Source organism: Salmo salar, chromosome 12 (genome assembly GCF_965601325.2).
Source record: "Salmo salar chromosome 12, fSalSal1, whole genome shotgun sequence".
Taxonomy (NCBI): domain Eukaryota; kingdom Metazoa; phylum Chordata; class Actinopteri; order Salmoniformes; family Salmonidae; genus Salmo; species Salmo salar.
In genome coordinates this window covers 92,100,385-92,118,249 of record NC_138302.1, presented here as the reverse complement: position 1 = coordinate 92,118,249, position 17,865 = coordinate 92,100,385, and the positions used below count along the sequence as shown (strand labels likewise).

The 17,865-nt window shown below is 41.2% G+C and overlaps 1 long non-coding RNA gene across 1 annotated transcript; it reads right to left on the bottom strand.

The window, feature by feature from the left end:
- Positions 1 to 764: 764 nt before the first annotated feature.
- Positions 765 to 7,962, bottom strand: LOC106566042 (uncharacterized). The gene is made up of 8 exons (XR_014379801.1): positions 7,875 to 7,962; positions 7,658 to 7,761; positions 7,259 to 7,557; positions 5,676 to 5,757; positions 4,811 to 5,035; positions 4,631 to 4,684; positions 4,452 to 4,538; positions 765 to 2,471 (listed from the first exon to the last, which is right to left on the bottom strand). It is a non-coding gene; the product is annotated as an uncharacterized LOC106566042 (long non-coding RNA).
- Between the last annotated feature and the right edge of the window lie 9,903 nt (positions 7,963 to 17,865).

Here is a 17,865-nt window from a genome sequence, read left to right as displayed (position 1 = left end):
ACCCCGTTCAAAGGCACTTACATTTGTTTTCTTGTTCCTCTGAAAGGCACAATCCACATCTCAATTGTCTCAAGACTTAAAAATCCTTCTTTAACCTGTCTCCTCCCATTCATCTACACTGATTGAAGTGGATTTAACAAGTGACATCAATAAGGGATCGTAGCTTTCACCTGGATTCACCTGGTCAGTCAATGTCATGGAAAGAGCAGATGTTCTTAATGTGTTTTACAGTCAGTGTATATTATGTATGTCTTTACACTTGCACAGATTTAGCTGATTATTGACAAATCAGGGAGAATACGACCATCTGAGTAAATACAAATAAATGACTATAACACATTTTAGCATAATGTTATTTGGTAGTAATATAAATAATAATAAATAACCAGTGGTGGAAAAAGTACCCAATTATCATACTTGAGTAAAAGTAAAGATACGTTAATAGAAATGACTCAAGTAAAAGTGAAAATCACCCTGTAAAATAATATGAGTAAATGTCTAAACGTATTTGGTTTTAAATATACTTAAGTATCAAAAGTAAAAGTATAAACAGACAGACAGTTTTGTTTTTTTACATTTACGGGTAGCCAGGGGCACACTCCATCACTCAGACATCGTTTACAAACGAAGCATGTGTGTTTAGTGAGTTGGCCAGATCAGAGGCAGTAGGGATGACCTCTTGATAAGTGCGTGAACTGCACCATTTTCATGTCCTGCTAAGCATTCGAAATGTATGCAGTAAAAAGTCCATAGTTTTCTTTAGGAATGTAGTGGAGTAAAAGTTGTCAAAAATATAAATAGTGAAGTAAAGTACAGATACCAAAAAACTACTTTAGTAGTACTTTAACGTATTTTTACTTAAGTACTTTACACCACTGTAAATAACACAATGTTGACAAATGTCATATGTAGGAACATAAAAACAGCACAAGCAAAAACAACAATGTTATGAACAAACACTTGAACTTATTTATGTTGAATGGAGTCAAAGGTGGCAAGTCTGTTCAAAACAAGCATTTTCCATTTTTTCCATTAATAAAGTGAGTAATGTGGCTAAACAGTAACATCAAAACAAGATAATATACCTGGGTCATTTCAAATTGTTTTGACTTGCATTTTAAATGTCTATTTCGGTCAACAGATTTCCCAGCATCAGACAACTATAGACATGGATGAACTTGAGAGCAGTGGTGTAATGAAAAGAGCATATTGAATGTCCACATTTGTCACACACACAAAAAACGATCAATTTTGAAAAGCACTTGATGTTTTTCTTCTCCTTGTCAGCACCAGCGACAGCTGTCCAACCAGCATCCTGCATCCTTTTCATTGCAGCGAGCTTTAAAGCACTCCCAAGTGATTTCTGAACAACAGGGCTCTGGATCTGAAACATTACGATAGTATAAAACAGGAGTGAAGCTGAAGCAAACCAGTGGAAGTGGCTAATAGTGACCTGAAAATTGTAAAAAAAATTGCATTAACTACTTTTACAAGTTACAGACTATATTTTAGAAGTTGCCGAGTACAGACTATACTATAATGCAATATGGTATTTCACAACTTATTTCATAATGCAGAGGGAGTATTGCCAAGTAAATCAAGTATTTGGTGGTAATGTAAGTTCAGCTGGCTCATTCGTTCCTCAATATGTCCACATTTTGATGCTGTGCTGCTGGGACACTTGGCTGCAGGCGGCTTTTGAATGGATCAGTTGCAACTGCAAAGCTCTGCCATTATAATAACCAGAAAGACGTCCAACTTAAAAGATGTGATATTTAAAGAAAAATTATTCCCACAATGAAAATGTGCATTCCATACAGCATGCATTATAAAGTCATGAGTTAAAACTTATTTGTGGTCATTGGGAATTGGGTGGTATTTCATAATACATTCTGAGTTTTAGGCCAATCCAATGTTTTCAGTATTATTAAAGTTAAAGCAGTGTGTTCATTAGATCGATCATATAAATCTTTATGTTCAGAGCTGTCAGACTTGGGGTCAAGCTCCAGTGTGCTCTTCCCCCAGGGCACAGACTTCCCAGCGGACGGAGGAGTTCTGATTCTGTAAGACTGTGGAGAAAAATCACTCAATCACAGAGAAATAGGATGGAGAGAATCCTCTGGGGGAATGGTACACATGTCACGGTCAACAAATAAAACAGTTAGTGAATACTACACATAAAAAAATCTATCCCCACCTTAATCCGTGGTGTTGCACCAGCTGTACTGGGGGAACGCCAAGATGGAGTTTTGAGAGCTTTGCTTTCCTTTGACACAAACATACCACTCCAGTTAATCTAATAAATTCTACAGTGATTATACAACATACAGGTCATTGATGATGGAATAGCCTACATTATAAATAAAACACACAAAATAATCAACCGATTCCAATACCTTCATTTGCGATGTTGCTCTAACTGTAGTCATAAAGCTCCAAGATTGCGTTCTTGGGGCTTCGCTTTCCATTTCCTGTGACACATCAAAAATATATCAGTTAATCTGAGGTATTATACAGTGATCATGCACAGGGATGTAATGGAGAAACATCTCAGAGAGCTTTTGACCAGAAAGAACCCAATCATTTTTAAGACATTCATGATCACTTACATTAATGTTTGGAGTCACAGCATCTCTTTTGTCTGAGCTTTGGGATTGGGTTACAGAGGCTTTGTGTGACTGTCCTCAGGCATCGTGGCTGAGTGTTTCAGAACACCTACAGTGGGGGAAAAAAGTATTTGATCCCCTTCTGATTTTGTACGTTTGCCCACTGACAAAGAAAGGATCAGTCTATCATTTTAATGGTAGGTTTATTTGAACAGTGAGAGACAAAATAACAACAAAAATATCCAGAAAAAAACGCATGTCAAAAATGTTATAAATTGATTTGCATTTTACTGAGGGGAATAAGTATTTGACCCCCTCTCAATCAGAAAGATTTCTGGCTCCCAGGTGTCTTTTATACAGGTAACGAGCTGAGATTAGGAGCACACTCTTAAAGTGAGTGCTCCTAACCGCAGCTTGTTACCTGTAAAAAAGACACCTGTCCACAGAAGCAATCAATCAATCAGATTCCAAACTCTCCACCATGGCCAAGACCAAAGAGCTCTCCAAGGATGTCAGGGACAAGATTGTAGACCTACACAAGGCTGGAATGGGCTACAAGACCATCGCCAAGCAGCTTGGTGAGAAGGTGACAACAGTTGGTGCAATTATTCGCAAATGGAAGAAACACAAAACTGTCAATATCCCTCGGCCTGAGGCTCCATGCAAGATCTCACCTCGTGGAGTTGCAATGATCATGACAACGGTAAGGAATCAGCCCAGAACTACACTGGAGGATCTTGTCAATGATCTCAAGGCAGCTGGGACCATAGTCACCAAGAAAACAATTGGTAACACACTACGCCGTGAAGGACTGAAATCCTGCAGCGCCCGTAGGGTCCCCCTACTCAAGAATACATATACAGGCCCGTCTGAAGTCTGCCAATGAACATCTGAATGACTCAGAGGACAACTGGGTGAAAGTGTTGTGGTCGGATGAGACCAAAATGGAGCTCTTTGACATCAACTCAACTCGCCGTGTTTGGAGGAGGAAGAATGCTGCCTATGACCCCAAGAACACCATCTCCACCGTCAAACATGGAGGTGGAAACATTATGCTTTGGGGGTGTTTTTCTGCTAAGGGGACAGGTCAACTTCACCGCATCAAAGGGACGATGGACGGGGCCATGTACCGTCAACTCTTGGGTGAAAACCTCCTTCCCTCAGCCAGGGCATTGAAAATGGGTCATGGATGGGTATTCCAGCATGACAATGACCCAAAACACACGGCCAAGGCAACAAAGGAGTGGCTCAAGAAGAAGCACATTAAGGTCCTGGAGTGGCCTAGCCAGTCTCCAGACCTTAATCCCATAGAAAATCTGTGGAGGGAGCTGAAGGTTCGAGTTGCCAAACGTCAGCCTCGAAACCTTAATGACTTGGAGAAGATCTGCAAAGAGGAGTGGGACAAAATCCCTCCTGAGATGTGTGCAAACCTGGTGGCCAACTACAAGAAACATCTGACCTCTGATTGCCAACAAGGGTTTTGCCACCAAGTACTAAGTCATGTTTTGCAGAGGCGTCAAATACTTATTTCCCCTCACTAAAATGCAAATCATTTTATAACATTTTTGACATTTTTCTGGATTTTTTTGTTGTTATTCTGTCTCTCACTGTTCAAATAAACCTACTATTAAAATTATAGACTGATCATTTCTTTGTAAGTGGGCAAACGTACAAAATCAGCAGGGGATCAAATACTTTTTTCCCCCACTGTAACTTCTATGGACTTTGACTCAGGTAGCTAGCTCATTTGCAAATATTTTTTTGTTGGGGAAAAACAATAGTTTTGTCAGACACTTTTAAACAACACTAAGTGTTGTTGTAATGCTCTGATATCTGAATATGTACCTGTTTATCCTGTGTCTCCAGTTGCCTGCTCATTTTCTGACACGCCGTCTCTTTTTCCAGGCCTGTAATCTCCTGTAGTCAGCTTTCCTACAACACAACATGACATCACGACTGAGTCAATAGACAACATTTGTCACTTGACACAGCTTTGTCAGCATGGTGGATGGCAGGGGACTTACCCTCTCCTTCATTTCTTTCTCCAGTTGTTCCTTCAAATGGCCATTCTCCATGTTCTGCTGTGACAGATCCAATTCCCGAGGGAAAAAAATTCGGGAAAAGAAGCAGAGCTATAACACCCTACTGAAATACTCCCAGTTAATACAATGACATGTTAATTCATATACTATCATGTATCATACCAGTGATGTTCTATTAACAGCTGCCTCCATGTCTTTCCTCTTCTTCTCATCAAGCTCTGCATCTTTCTCGTCAACCATTTTGTCATAGTGGTTCTGATACCAACAGAGAACTTAACCTTGTGCTTTCTGTCACGGCAACCATGTCTGCGTCTTGTTCTGACATTTGACTTCAGCATCTTCCTTACTCTTGACGGCCTCTGTAGCTCGAAGCTGTAGCTCCTGTACCTGCAGGGATCAGGTTACAGTTGAAGTCGGAAGTTTACATACACTTAGGTTTGAGTCAATAAACTGTTTTTTCAACCACTACAAATTTCTTGTTAACAAACTATAGTTTCGGCAAGTCGGTTAGGACATCTACTTTGTGCATGACACAAGTAATTTTTCCAACAATTTGTTACAGACAGATTATTACACTTATAATTCACGGTATCACAATTCCAGTGGGTCAGAAGTTTACATATACACCTCCAATTGACTCAAATGATGTCAATTAGCCTATCAGAAGCTTCCAAAGCCATGACATAATTTTCAGGAATTTTCCAAGCTGTTTAAAGGCACAGTCAACTTAGTGTATGTGAACTTCTGAACTTCTGAACCACTGGAATTGTGATACAGTGAATTATAAGTGAAATAATCTGTCTCTAAACAATTGTTGGAAAAATTACTTGTGTCATGCACAAAGTCATTTTAGATGTCCTAACCGACTTGTCAAAACTATATTTTTTTAATAAGAAATTTGTGGATTGGTTGAAAACTTGTTTTAATGACTCCAACCTAAGTGTATGTAAACTTCCGACTTCAACTGTAGATTTGGCCGTATTTTGTCGTTGTCTGAAAAACTGTTTGAAACAGTTGATTTTCTTACACTTTTTCCAAGTTTCTTCTGCAGATTCTCAGTGTCTTCACCTTGCTCTTCAACTTTGTCATTTTAGGATTTCAAATCCTCTCTATGGGAAAGAAAAGGTGAATGATTTTGAGAAAAAATGTATCTTGCTGCATTGCAATTGTAATTGAGAATGACGGCCTGCCAAAAGGCAAATGGCCTCCTGCGGGGACGGGGGCCTGGCATAAAAAATAAAATAAAATATAAATAAAGGACAAAACACACATCACAACAAGAGAGTCAACACAACACTGGATAAAGAGAAACCTGAGACAACAACATAGCAAGGCAGCAACACATTACAACACAGCATGGTAGGAACACAACATGGTAGCAGCACAAAAACATGGTACAAACATTATTGGGCACAGTCAACAGCATAAAGGTCAAGAAGGTAGAGACAACAATACATCACACAAAGCAGCCACAACTGTCAGAGAGAGTGTCCATGATTGAGTCTTTGAATGAAGAGATTGAGATAAAACTGTCCGTTTGAGTGTTTGTTGCCACTTGTTCCAGTCGCTAGCTGCAGCGAACTGAAAAGAGGAGCGACCCGGGGATGTGTGTCCTTTGGGGACGTTTAACAGAATGTGACTGGTAGAACGGGTGTTGTATGTGGAGGATGAGGGCTGCAAGTAGATATCTCAGATAGGGGGGAGTGAAGCCTAAGAGGGTTTTATAAATAAGCATCAACCAGTGGGTCTTGCGACGGGTATACAGAGATGACCAGTTTACAGAGGAGTATAGAGTGCAGTGATGTATCCTATAAGGAGCATTGTTGGCAAATCTGATGGTCGGATGGTAAAGGACATCTAGCCGCTCGAGAGCACCCTTACCTGCCGATTTATAAATTATGTCTCCGTAAACTAGCATGGGTAGGCTGGTCATCTGAATCTGGATTAATTTGGCAGCTGGGGTGAAAGAGGAGCGATTTCGATAGAGGGAACCAAGTCTAGATTTAACTTTTGCCTGTAGCTTTGATATATGCTGGTGGCAGGACAGTGCACCGTCCAGTCATACTCCCAAGTACTTGTATGAGGTGACTACCTCAAGCTCTAAACCCTCAGAGGTAGTAATAACACCTGTGGGAAGAGGGTCATTCTTCTTACTGAACCACATGACCTTTGTTTTGGAGGCGTTCAGAACAAGGTTAAGGGTAGAGAAAGCTTGTTGGACACTAAGAAAGCTTTGTTGTAGGGCATTTAACACAAAATCCAGGGAGGGGCCAGCTAAGTGTAAGACCGTATGATTTGCATATAAATGGATGAGAGAGCTTCCTACTGCCTGAGCTATGTTGTTGATGTAAATTGAGAAGAGCGTGGGGCCTAGGATTGAGCCTTGGGGTACTCCCTTGGTGACAGGCAGTGGCTGAGACAGCAGATTTTCAGACTTTATACACTGCATTCTTTGAGAAAGGTAGTTAGCAAACCAGGCCAAAGACCCCTCAGAGACACCAATACTCCTTAGCCGGCCTACAACAATGGAATGGTCTACCATATCAAAAAGTCAATAAAAATAGCAGCATATTAATAGCAGCGTATTAAATATTAACAATCAACTCTGACCATAATTGATGGTTTTCCTCCTGGAGTCTTTCAATTTCCTTCATCTTCATCTTTTGCCTCCCTCTCCTGAATGAGAGAAAAATATTCCCATAACAACACAATACCATAAATGATCAGAAAACTGCTAAATTATTCTGTATTATTCTATACATATAGCAACACATGTTCAATTCATACAGACTTTTAGTCGTGCTACAAGAAGGGTTGCCTCTGAGGATTCATTCTGCATCTTCTCCAGCATAGTCTTGTTCTCAAGTTGCAGCTGATTGAAACTTGCTGATAGCTCTTCATACTTCACCCTGGGGAAGAGTTCACATTCAGCATTATTTAAATGGAGAATTGGAGACATGGAGGAAAACTGTTATTGTATAAGTGATATTTGAACATCAAAGGTCTTACTCATGTTGTACAATGTCTGTCTTTAGATTATCTTTTTCCTTGATGGATTTTTCATCTCTTCTCATTGCAGCAGATAACTGCCCCTCAATCTCTTGTATTTTCCTCTGTCGGAGAGAACATATGAACAATCTCTTTCCTGGACTCCTGCATGTACAGGTGTCAAACAAAAAATTGAAGCCAATATTGTGCGAGGAAAATACAATTAATAGAATCAAACCTCAGTCATATTGGCTTTTTCCTTCAAATAGTTTTGCATCGTCTCAGCCTTTTCAAGAGCCTTTTCCAGTAAATTGTTTTCAGCAGACTTTATTCTAGAAGGGTACAACACATTAATAAGATTTAAGCAAACAATATCCTTCTGAATAAGTAGCACTACAAATGTATCTACACAACGGTCATCATCTCACCTTGAATTAGTGAATTTCAGCATGTTTCATCTTAAACTCTGTGGTGAGTTCTGATGTTCTGGTCTCAACAACTTTGTGACTGTATGGATTTTGTTTTGACATCCTAAAGGCAAGATTTAAATAATTGCTCTTTCATTAACCTCGCTACATGGACTAGGCATGACATTTATGAGAGGGAAGTGCCAATTTGAGTTCACAAAACACAGTATAATCTTTACCAGTTCATCTTCAAGGAGTTGTAGCTGGCTGTCTTTCTTTTCTTTAATCTCTCCTAGAAAACAAAACTGATATTTAATCTCTGGTTGCATACAAGCTAAATACAAATAAGTAACAATGCATGTTTTCCATTGTCTCATTATGTTCTGTCCACAGCCACATAAAGCTAAATAACAATATAGAATGCAAAATTTAACATACGCCCCCTTGGAATGTGCATGATGAATTGCATAACCTGTGTTCTGAATATTATCTTCATCAACATATTGGAGTACAAGATAACATACTAACTTCAAAGTCTTTATTGAGCTGTTCGGCACTTTGCAGACTCTAACAGGGATTCTTGTTCTTGTTTGGAACTTTGTAGGGCTTCCTGATGTTGCTCTGTCGAAAAAAATAAGATGTTTATATGTTTTTGTCGTAAATCATGAAATTTTACAGGAGTAAAGCAGTTATGATGCAGCTACCATGCTTGAAGTTACACTTTCAGTAAAATGCATGGAATTTATGGAAAAGTTCACACCTAGGCCTAATCAATCAACAAAATCAAAATAAATTAGATTTTTTTCAAGTGCCAATCTTACTTGCTGCCTCTTGTAAACTTTTGCAACTCTCTTGGCTTTCATAGAGGTTGAACAGGATTTACTGAAGTCTTTCTTTTTTGTTCTTCCTTTTCATCTGTATCACAACGTGTATGAGACATCTTCAGTTTGAATAGTCTACATACTGTTTATATTGTGTGTGACAACAAGAGGTTTCCAAAAATGTGTGTTTTGGGAAACACTCTGCAAGACGGTGCCCCTTACTCTACTCATGTTGATTGAGTCAGTTATTGACTAATCTCTTCTTGTTTCATGCTGAATTCTTCCTCAAACTTCTCCTTTAGATCATTCAATTCTTACAAACCCTCTTTGACTGTGTGAAATGTTCACACCAAAAGAGTTGCTGTTCTATTTTTATATACTGTGTACATTGCCTAGTGTTATGTTCATAACAACACAATACAAGTGCATTGATGATTATATACAGTATTTCAAGTACACATACCTTTCAGCATCTCATGGCGGTCAGTTTCTGCTTGAATACGTAGGCTCTTAAAGGCAGCATTCATCCTCTATAACAGTTAATTAAAAAAACACATTTCACTAGCATCATGTAACCATACGTGATTTATTCATGTAGATAACAAATAATCAAAAGAACAGGAAATATTAATATTCACCTGAGTACTTTCACTGTGATAATGATGCTGGAGGGGATGGCTGCCGTTTTACCGGCTCCTAACTGATTATGCTATTATGTGTGTTTTTTCTCATTGTTTGTAACTTATTTTGTACATAATGCTTCTGCTACCTTCTCTTAAGACCGAAAAGAGCTTCAGGATATCAGAACAGCGATTACTACCTCGACTAACCTGTACCCCCGGACATTGTTGGTTAAGGGCTAAGGGCTTGTAAGTAAGCATTTCACGGTAAGGTTTACACCAGTTGTATTCGGCGCATGTGACAAAAAATATTTGATCTTCTGTCCATGAACATGTGATGGGTTTTTTCTCTAAGAGAACATAGGTTAGTTTGAGGACAACGTAGACCACAACATGTCCTCATTTTGCATTTAGGTACTAGCATGTACACAGGCTGACAAGACGGCATGTTTTACTTATGTAGATGGACTTTCTCCGCTGATCTTTCAAACGTATCTTTCAGTATATGACTTATGTTCCATGTTGCATTGTTTCTGTTCGAGAAATAAACGCGCCAGATAAAAGCAGAATGATCATACAATCTATAGTGAAAGTATCATGTTGTAATCAAATACATACCTGTTCAACGGATCATCATTCTCACTGCTCTGATCTTCTAGTTTAATAGTGAGGCTTTCATTTCCGAACGGAAAGATAAAGGAAAATACAATAACAATAATAATACACTTTTTTAAAGGACTGTAGCATTTTCACTCTGTCATTTCAATATAGGCCTATACCTTAACATGTACTGGTACTGTGGTACATACCTGCAATTCTTGAAAGGCTTTGCGTTATGTTTCAAATGTTGTTTTGTTTTCTTGCAGCTTCATATCTTTTTGCATAGCCTCTGAGTCCACTTTGACTTTTCCACTTTGCAGTTTTATTCCCCTACAACCCACCAGCTCCATGTCACATCACATAGTATTGTTTTTTATCTGTGTCACACCAAACTAAGTTTACTTACTTCTTCATTTTTCATTGGTGGCACAACTTTCATCTTGAATGCATCTTTTGAGAGAATATATATTAGGAAAGTATTCTACCTCGAGATGCATGTGCAACGCATGCCTTTGAATAAATCAAATTTGCCCAAAATTCTAGGAGCCGGTTTAGCCTAAACCTAATTCCTTGACTAAAAAACACTATCAATATAGTATCTGGGTCTGAAAAAACACACTAAATGTTTAAAAAAGTGTCAGCATTCTACAATTAATGTTCCATATGATAAAATACCTGATCTGGTGGGTTTCATATTCGTCGAGGGAAAAGGCATGTTTGACTCTTTGTCGAAACATTTATTATAACACGGAACCCAAACCGGCTGCGTGCGTGCCCCATTGTGCGCCAGCGTGCATCAATGTATTTTGTCCCCCCACACCAAATGTGATCACAACACGCAGGTTCAAATATCTAAACAAACTCTGAACCAATTATATTAATTTGGGGACAGGTCGAAAAGCATTAAACATTTATGGCAATTTAGCTAGCTAGCTTGCACTTGATAGCTAATTTGACCTTTTTAGCTAGCTTGCTGTTGCTGGCTGATTTGTCCTGGGATATAAACATTGAGTTGTTATTTTACCTGAAATGCACAAGGTCCTCTACTCCGGCAATTAATCCACACATATAACGGTCAACCGAATCGTTTCTAGTCATCTCTCCTCCTTCCAGCCTTTTTCTTCTCTTGACTTTATATTGCGATTGGCAACTTTCATAAATTAGGTGCATTACCGCCACTGACTTCGTTCGTCTTTCAGTCACCCACGTGGGCATAACCAATGAGGAGATGGCACGTGGGTACCTGCTTCTATAAACCAATGAGGAGATGGGAGAGGCAGGACTTGCAGCGCGATCTGCATCAGAAATAGAACTGAATCATATTTTAGCCCTTGTAAACGCAGACGCACGAATAACATAGATTTCAAAATTGATTTTGCTGTGTAGTCAGCCTGTAAGAAATGAAGTAGCACATCGATGCGAGGTCATTCATATTGACAAAATACCAAACCATTTTATTTCCAGCAAAACATGCTGCAAAGTGTGCATGACACATCCACTATCCTCCAGTATTTCATGTGGGTTGACGGTAGAAACCTGTCCGGTGAACAGAGTATGTGAGCAGAGCTGGAGCTGAGCATGCCCCAATTTGACTGGAGTGTGGAGCCAAAGGCTGGAGCATCGGCTTTCTTACCTGCTCCAATTTCGCTCCAGTAGCATTCCAATAGCACTCACTTCACGAGCTCAGGGCATGCCAGCATGCATTTGTAGTCAACTTGTGTGCTGCTAATAGCCCCTTGCTTTAGACCGAGGTAAAGACAGATTCAGGTTGGATATTCAACTGATATTCGCCTGTAGTTTTCCTTAAGTCCAACAACAGCAGTTAGGGACCACCAACATAGTGACAAATCTACTTTTTCAAATGTCAATAGCTCTTTAACCATTACGGCTAAAACTTTCAACACTGGTTCTAGCTAACCCAAAGGCATAGACACACATTGCACACACTTTGTTTTGTCGATTTTACGTCTCGCACTATTTTCAATTATTTATTAACATTTTTGAAATTCAATAGCACCTTGGTCATGTGACCCACACACCTCAAACAAGGTTCATAATGTACACTGAGCGGGCCTACACATTTCACAGCCTTTGTTTGTCCATTTGCATCTCATGAGATTTTACATACATTTTCAAACTTTCAAATTTCAATAGCTCCTTAGTCTTCTGACCTACAACCCTCAAACTGCTGTCAGAATATCCACTGAGTAGCCTTATATGTAGCACAACCTTTTGTTTGTCCATTTTCATCTCACACAATTTTACATGAAATTGCTATCTTTTTCAATGTTTCTAATTTCAATAGCTCCTTGGTCATGTGACCTACTGGACTCAAACAAGGTTCAGAATGTCCACTGACTACCCTTCTATACTGCACACCCTTTAGTTTGTCCATTTTCATCTCTCATGATTATACATACATTTTGTAAACTTTAGAATTTCAATAGCTCATTGATCATGTGACCTACTGACCTCAAACAAGGTTCAGAATGTACACCTAAGTGGGCCTACAAATTGCACCCCCTTTTGTCTGTCAATTTTCTCATACGATTTTACATGAATTTGCCGGCTCTGCCCCCCTGAAGGACAGTGTCACTCACACACCTATTCACTTTGGCCTTCTCCCTGGGGCCTTCCTGACCTCCAGGCAGGCCCCCATTGACCTGGTGACCTCTGACTCCTGGCCTCTAGGCTTACTCACTGGAACTACAGACCTTCAGGCCTCCACACCTACTCTCCCTACCCCGTCAACACCCCTCTCCTTTGGCCATAGAGTATAGCTTACTCCCTGGAATTACTAAGACATCTATAGTCCCTCTGTCAGGAACCACGTGCACCTGGTAACCCGAAACAGGTTCTGTGCACCTGTTTTCTGCTCAGAGACTAAGTCCCTACTCCGGCTGCCCCTGCTCTGACTCTGAGTGCCCCCCGCATTGGGGGAGGCCTCCTCGTGCACCTGGTGACCCTTTGACTTCCACATCAAGTCCCAACCTGACTCACAGTCCCACAAGAGGACAGGCCCGGGTGGCTGGGCGACCATCACGTAGCCTCCCAGCTATCCAGAGCCCAATATCAATGTCTTACATCTTCTACCCACCTGCCTGGGCTCTCTCATGCTCTGTGTTTGGCCTCTGGCCCCTGGCCCTTCTGCGTGCACCTGGTAACCCGTAAGTAAAGAAGGATTATTATCGAGGAAGACGCCTTCTGTCCCCAACAAAATCTTGGATCGAGGGCTGACTTTCAATAGATCGCAGTGAGTGAGCTGCTCTGCTACGTACAACACATTGACCCAGAGTCAGGTAATCTACAAGTGATTTAGCACCAGGTTCCCCACAAACATGCGGTACGCATCAGGAGAGGGCGGCAACTCATCCGGCCGCACCCCAACCCCCTCACAAACGGCTCTACTCACCTGCCAAAAGAGGCATGCTATCCCGGGCCAACCGAAGATCTGCTGCGCTACGTTATCGTTACGTTTAGGGGGGATTCTGACTTAGAGGCGTTCAGTCATAATCCCACAGATGGTAGCTTCGCACCATTGGCTCCTCAGCCAAGTACTTACACCAAATGTCTGAACCTGCGGTTCCTCTCCTACTGAGCAGGATTACTACAGGTGGGTATGCTCCTTTGAATTTCATCAAGTTGACATTCAGTGATCCATGCCCAGCAGGAACCTATGCTTCTTCCGTCCATTTTATGGCTCCGCAGAAAATCAATGGGTGTGGATGGTACTACCCACATCAGATGTAGGCCTCCCTCTCCAGACAAGCTGGAGATACCTCTCCCCACTTTGTAGGGCATGAGCCAGACCTATGCAATGCCCTATCACTGGGTATAGTCTCTACCCACCTACAATGTGTGGTGGCCCGCACTCAGGCAAGCCTGAGGCCTGGTTGTGTCAGCTAATGGTAAGGCACATGCCATCTCCACTACCCCAACCACCCCCAGGTCCGCCTTCGGCCGCTGACAGACACCACCCCGACAAACCCCCTCATACAGCCCCTTGCAACACCACACACCGCGAGATGGGCCGCACCACGAACTTCCAAAAGTGGCGAGAGGAGGGCGACGGAGCGACTGCTCGCCCAGCCGCGGCTCAATCCCAGCCCTGCTTCACACCCCAGCCGACTGACCGACCCGGCCCTTACAGCCAATCCTTATTCCGAAGTTACATATCTGACTTGCCAACTTCCCTTCCCTTACCCTTACCAACATTGTTATAACATGCCAGAGGCTGTTCACCTTGGACACCTGCTGCAGATATGTGTATGGCCCCCGGATTTTCAAGGGCTAGCGAGAGCTCACCAGACACCGCCGAAATCACAACGCTTTCCAGGGCTTGGGTCCCTCTCTCGGGGTTTCCAGGGCGCCCTGCCCTTCACAGAGAAAAGAGAACTCTCCCCGGGGCTCCCGCCAGCTTCTCCGGGATAGGTCGCGTTACCGCACTGGACGCCTCGCGGCGCCCGTCTCCACCAGTCCGTGGACATTCTGAAAGTAGTTTGAGGTCAGTAGGTGACATGACCAAGGTTCTATTGAAATTCTAAAGATGACAAAATTCATGTAAAATCGTGTGAGATGAAAATGGACAAACTAAAGGGTGTGCAATGTGTAGGCCCACTGATTGTACATTCTGAACATTGTTAGAGGTCAGTAGGTCACATGACCAAGGAGCTATTGGAATTCTAAAGATGACAAAATTCATGTAAAATTGTGTGAGACGAAAATTGACAAGCTAAAGGGTGTGCAATATAGAAGGGTAGTCGGTGGACATTCTGCACCTTGTTTGAGTCCAGTAGGTCACATGACCAAGGAGCTATTGAAAATAGTACTTTTGAAAAAAATGTGTGAGATGAAAATGGACAAACTAAATGGTGTGCAATATGTATGCCCACTAAGTGTACATTCTGAACCTTGTTCGAGGTCAGTAGGTCACATGACCAAGGAGCTATTGAAATTCGAATTTAAGAAAAGTTTGTACTTTTTTTACGCTCCCTAACTAATTCAACTAGGAATACAAAATGCTGCTCACATTTCTACATGTTTATTAGCTTTGGAAAGCAAATTAATGTCCAAATCTTGAAAATAAGAACTGTGCATTGTTGTGCTATTGTCACGTCCTTACCAGTAAAGGGGCTGTTTGTTATTGTAGTTTGGTCAGGACGTGGCAGGGGGTGTTTGTTTAGGGTGTTTCGGGGTTGTTTGGGTTATGTTCTATATTAGTGTATTTCTATTTTATTTCTAGTTGGTCTATTTCTATGTGGTGTTTATTGGGTTGACCTTCAATTGGAGGCAGCTGCTTCTTGTTGCCTCTGATTGAAGGTCCTATTTATAGGGGTGTTTGTTCTAAGGGGGTTTGTGGGTAGTTATTTCCTGGTTTAGTGTTTGTTGCACCTGACGGGACTGTTTGGAGTCGTTTGTTTTTGTATACGTGTTTATTTTTGTTTTTCCTTCTTCAAATAAAAAAAGAAGATGAGTATACATTTTCCCGCTGCGTTTTGGTCCACTCCTTACGACAATCGTGACAGCTATTGAGGTTTGAAAGCACGAATATCCGTTGAATATCATAAAGAAACTGATAAAACACACAGGTGCTAAATCAAGGTGACTTACAAAGATGAGGACCAAGACCAAGAGAGGGATGAAGTGGCCACTGTTATGTGTAAAGCTTGGATACCACCTGTTGGTATGGTGCTAAACTTTTAGGTTACATATCGGATTCCATTGTTCTACCCGCGAGATATGGCAGTTGTTACACGCTGGCTACATGAAACAACTAAAGAATCATTGTGGAATCTGAAAAGACACGTATCCCAAAAGTATGATGGTGTAATTACTACGTGCACATGCTAAAATAAAGGAACAAGGTGGGTAGATAACTAAGTGTCATTGTAGCGAAGTGTTTATTAACTAAACATCTGATCTCTTAAACGTTTCGTTAATTTTCATACTATTATCTATACAATAGGCCATAATTGATTTTGGCCTAAGAGGCCTGGCATATTCCCACGTTCAAGGAGCTTTCCGTTTTGACTGGGTTATTTTGCCTAAAAACCTTAGGCTTACCTATAGAAAAATGTAAAACACAATTGAATCTCTGCCCAGCCTGGCAAGAGTGGCCAAAAGGGTGTTTAGAATCCCCAGTGTCTCTGCAAGTGTGGAGAGGACATTCTCCGCTGCTGGCAGGCTCTCCAGGAACCATCGCATGAGTCTGAAGCCCCAGACTGGCCAAACTCGTGTTTCTAAAAATGAATTCAAAGGCACTAATAAGGCATTTTTCATTTAATTTGTATTTAATTCTAAGTTAGTCACAGCCTATACGCTCAATGTTTAGACTATAATTATTTTAATACAATGAAGTGTTGTTAAAATGCTGAGTGCTTTATATCCCTGCCAGCCTAGTGTCACACTCGTAAATGCCTCACAAGCTATTTCTTTGTAGGCTATAGCCTTGAAATAATTGAAATAATATAGCCTAAATAATTCATTTTTGTTCCTTCTTAGGCTCCCTGTCTGGCTCCTGACCTATTTAGAGTGTTTATATGCTGTTTAATAGGACATGTTGTCACGACTCCCACTGAAGGTGGCGCCCCCTCCTGCTCGAGTTTTGTCCCCTGTGTTTGGGGCAATTTGATTTTGTGTGCGCTCAGTTCGCTATTTGGGGTGGCTGGTGTTTTACCGTGTCGAGCATTAAAGCTATCACCCTTATCGTTGTTTCCTGCGTCTGATTCCTCCTCAACTACGCCCAAGCCTTACACATGTAGCCTATTTTAAATTATGTTCGCTTTTTACATTCACCTTTCCATGTTTATTCAAATACTTTTCATTGAAATCCATATGGTTTGGTTTCAATACTTTAAAACCAATTGGTAGGTCCAGGTAGTCACAAAAATAGATGGGTGTTGGAATTTGTGAGTGTGGAGCGGTTTTTAGCATTTTAGGGAGTGGTAGGAAGGACAGTGGTAGGACCGGCTCCATGCGCGGTGTCATGACGTTGGCCTGTGGGTAAGGTTTATGACCCCCCATAAATACCTTTCTCCCTTCCCCTCTCTCTCTGACCCTACTGAAGGACTTTTGAATAGCCTTTGTTAAATATAGAGAGTCTGGGAACATCAAACAAGTTGGGGGAAAGGAACCATATTTCGGTAATAGAACCAGTTGGAAATATGTGTTGGAACGTAATGAGTATGGATGTCAGTTCGGTTGTCATCTGAGACATTATGACTGATGACAGGATGACATAAACTGTACCTGGGAAAGTCTACACATTCTAGTTATCAGATTCACATGGAATTGTTGTGCAATTTAAATGTTTGATATTGAAACTGTTTGTTAGGAGATTAAATGTAATTTTAGCTTCCAAATGAGAGAATTGGGTTTTCATAAGGAAAGAGCCCTGACCAATCAGTGGCCCGCCCCTGTGAAGAGACAGGGGTTATAAACGATGAAACACACCCTTCTCCCCTCGCCACTATATAAGTCAGTGACGAAAATGTAACCAGTCTGTTCCGGGTACGTGAGGTCTGCAGCCTCTACGTTAGAAGGACACACATGTCAAGTACAGAACTAAGACAACCTCGGCGTGAGCTTTGGTTGCGAATGGTATGAACTTTGAACCCTTATTCACTACAGAAGTGATACTTCCTAGCCGTTGAGTTAGCAGCGGCCGCTGTAGACGTGGGCTAGGAAAGGACGGATGACGTATCCAGTCTAACACACGACGAAGATACTACAACGTATCCATTTTACCACCAGTGACATTCTTCCGAGGACTGGAAGATCTC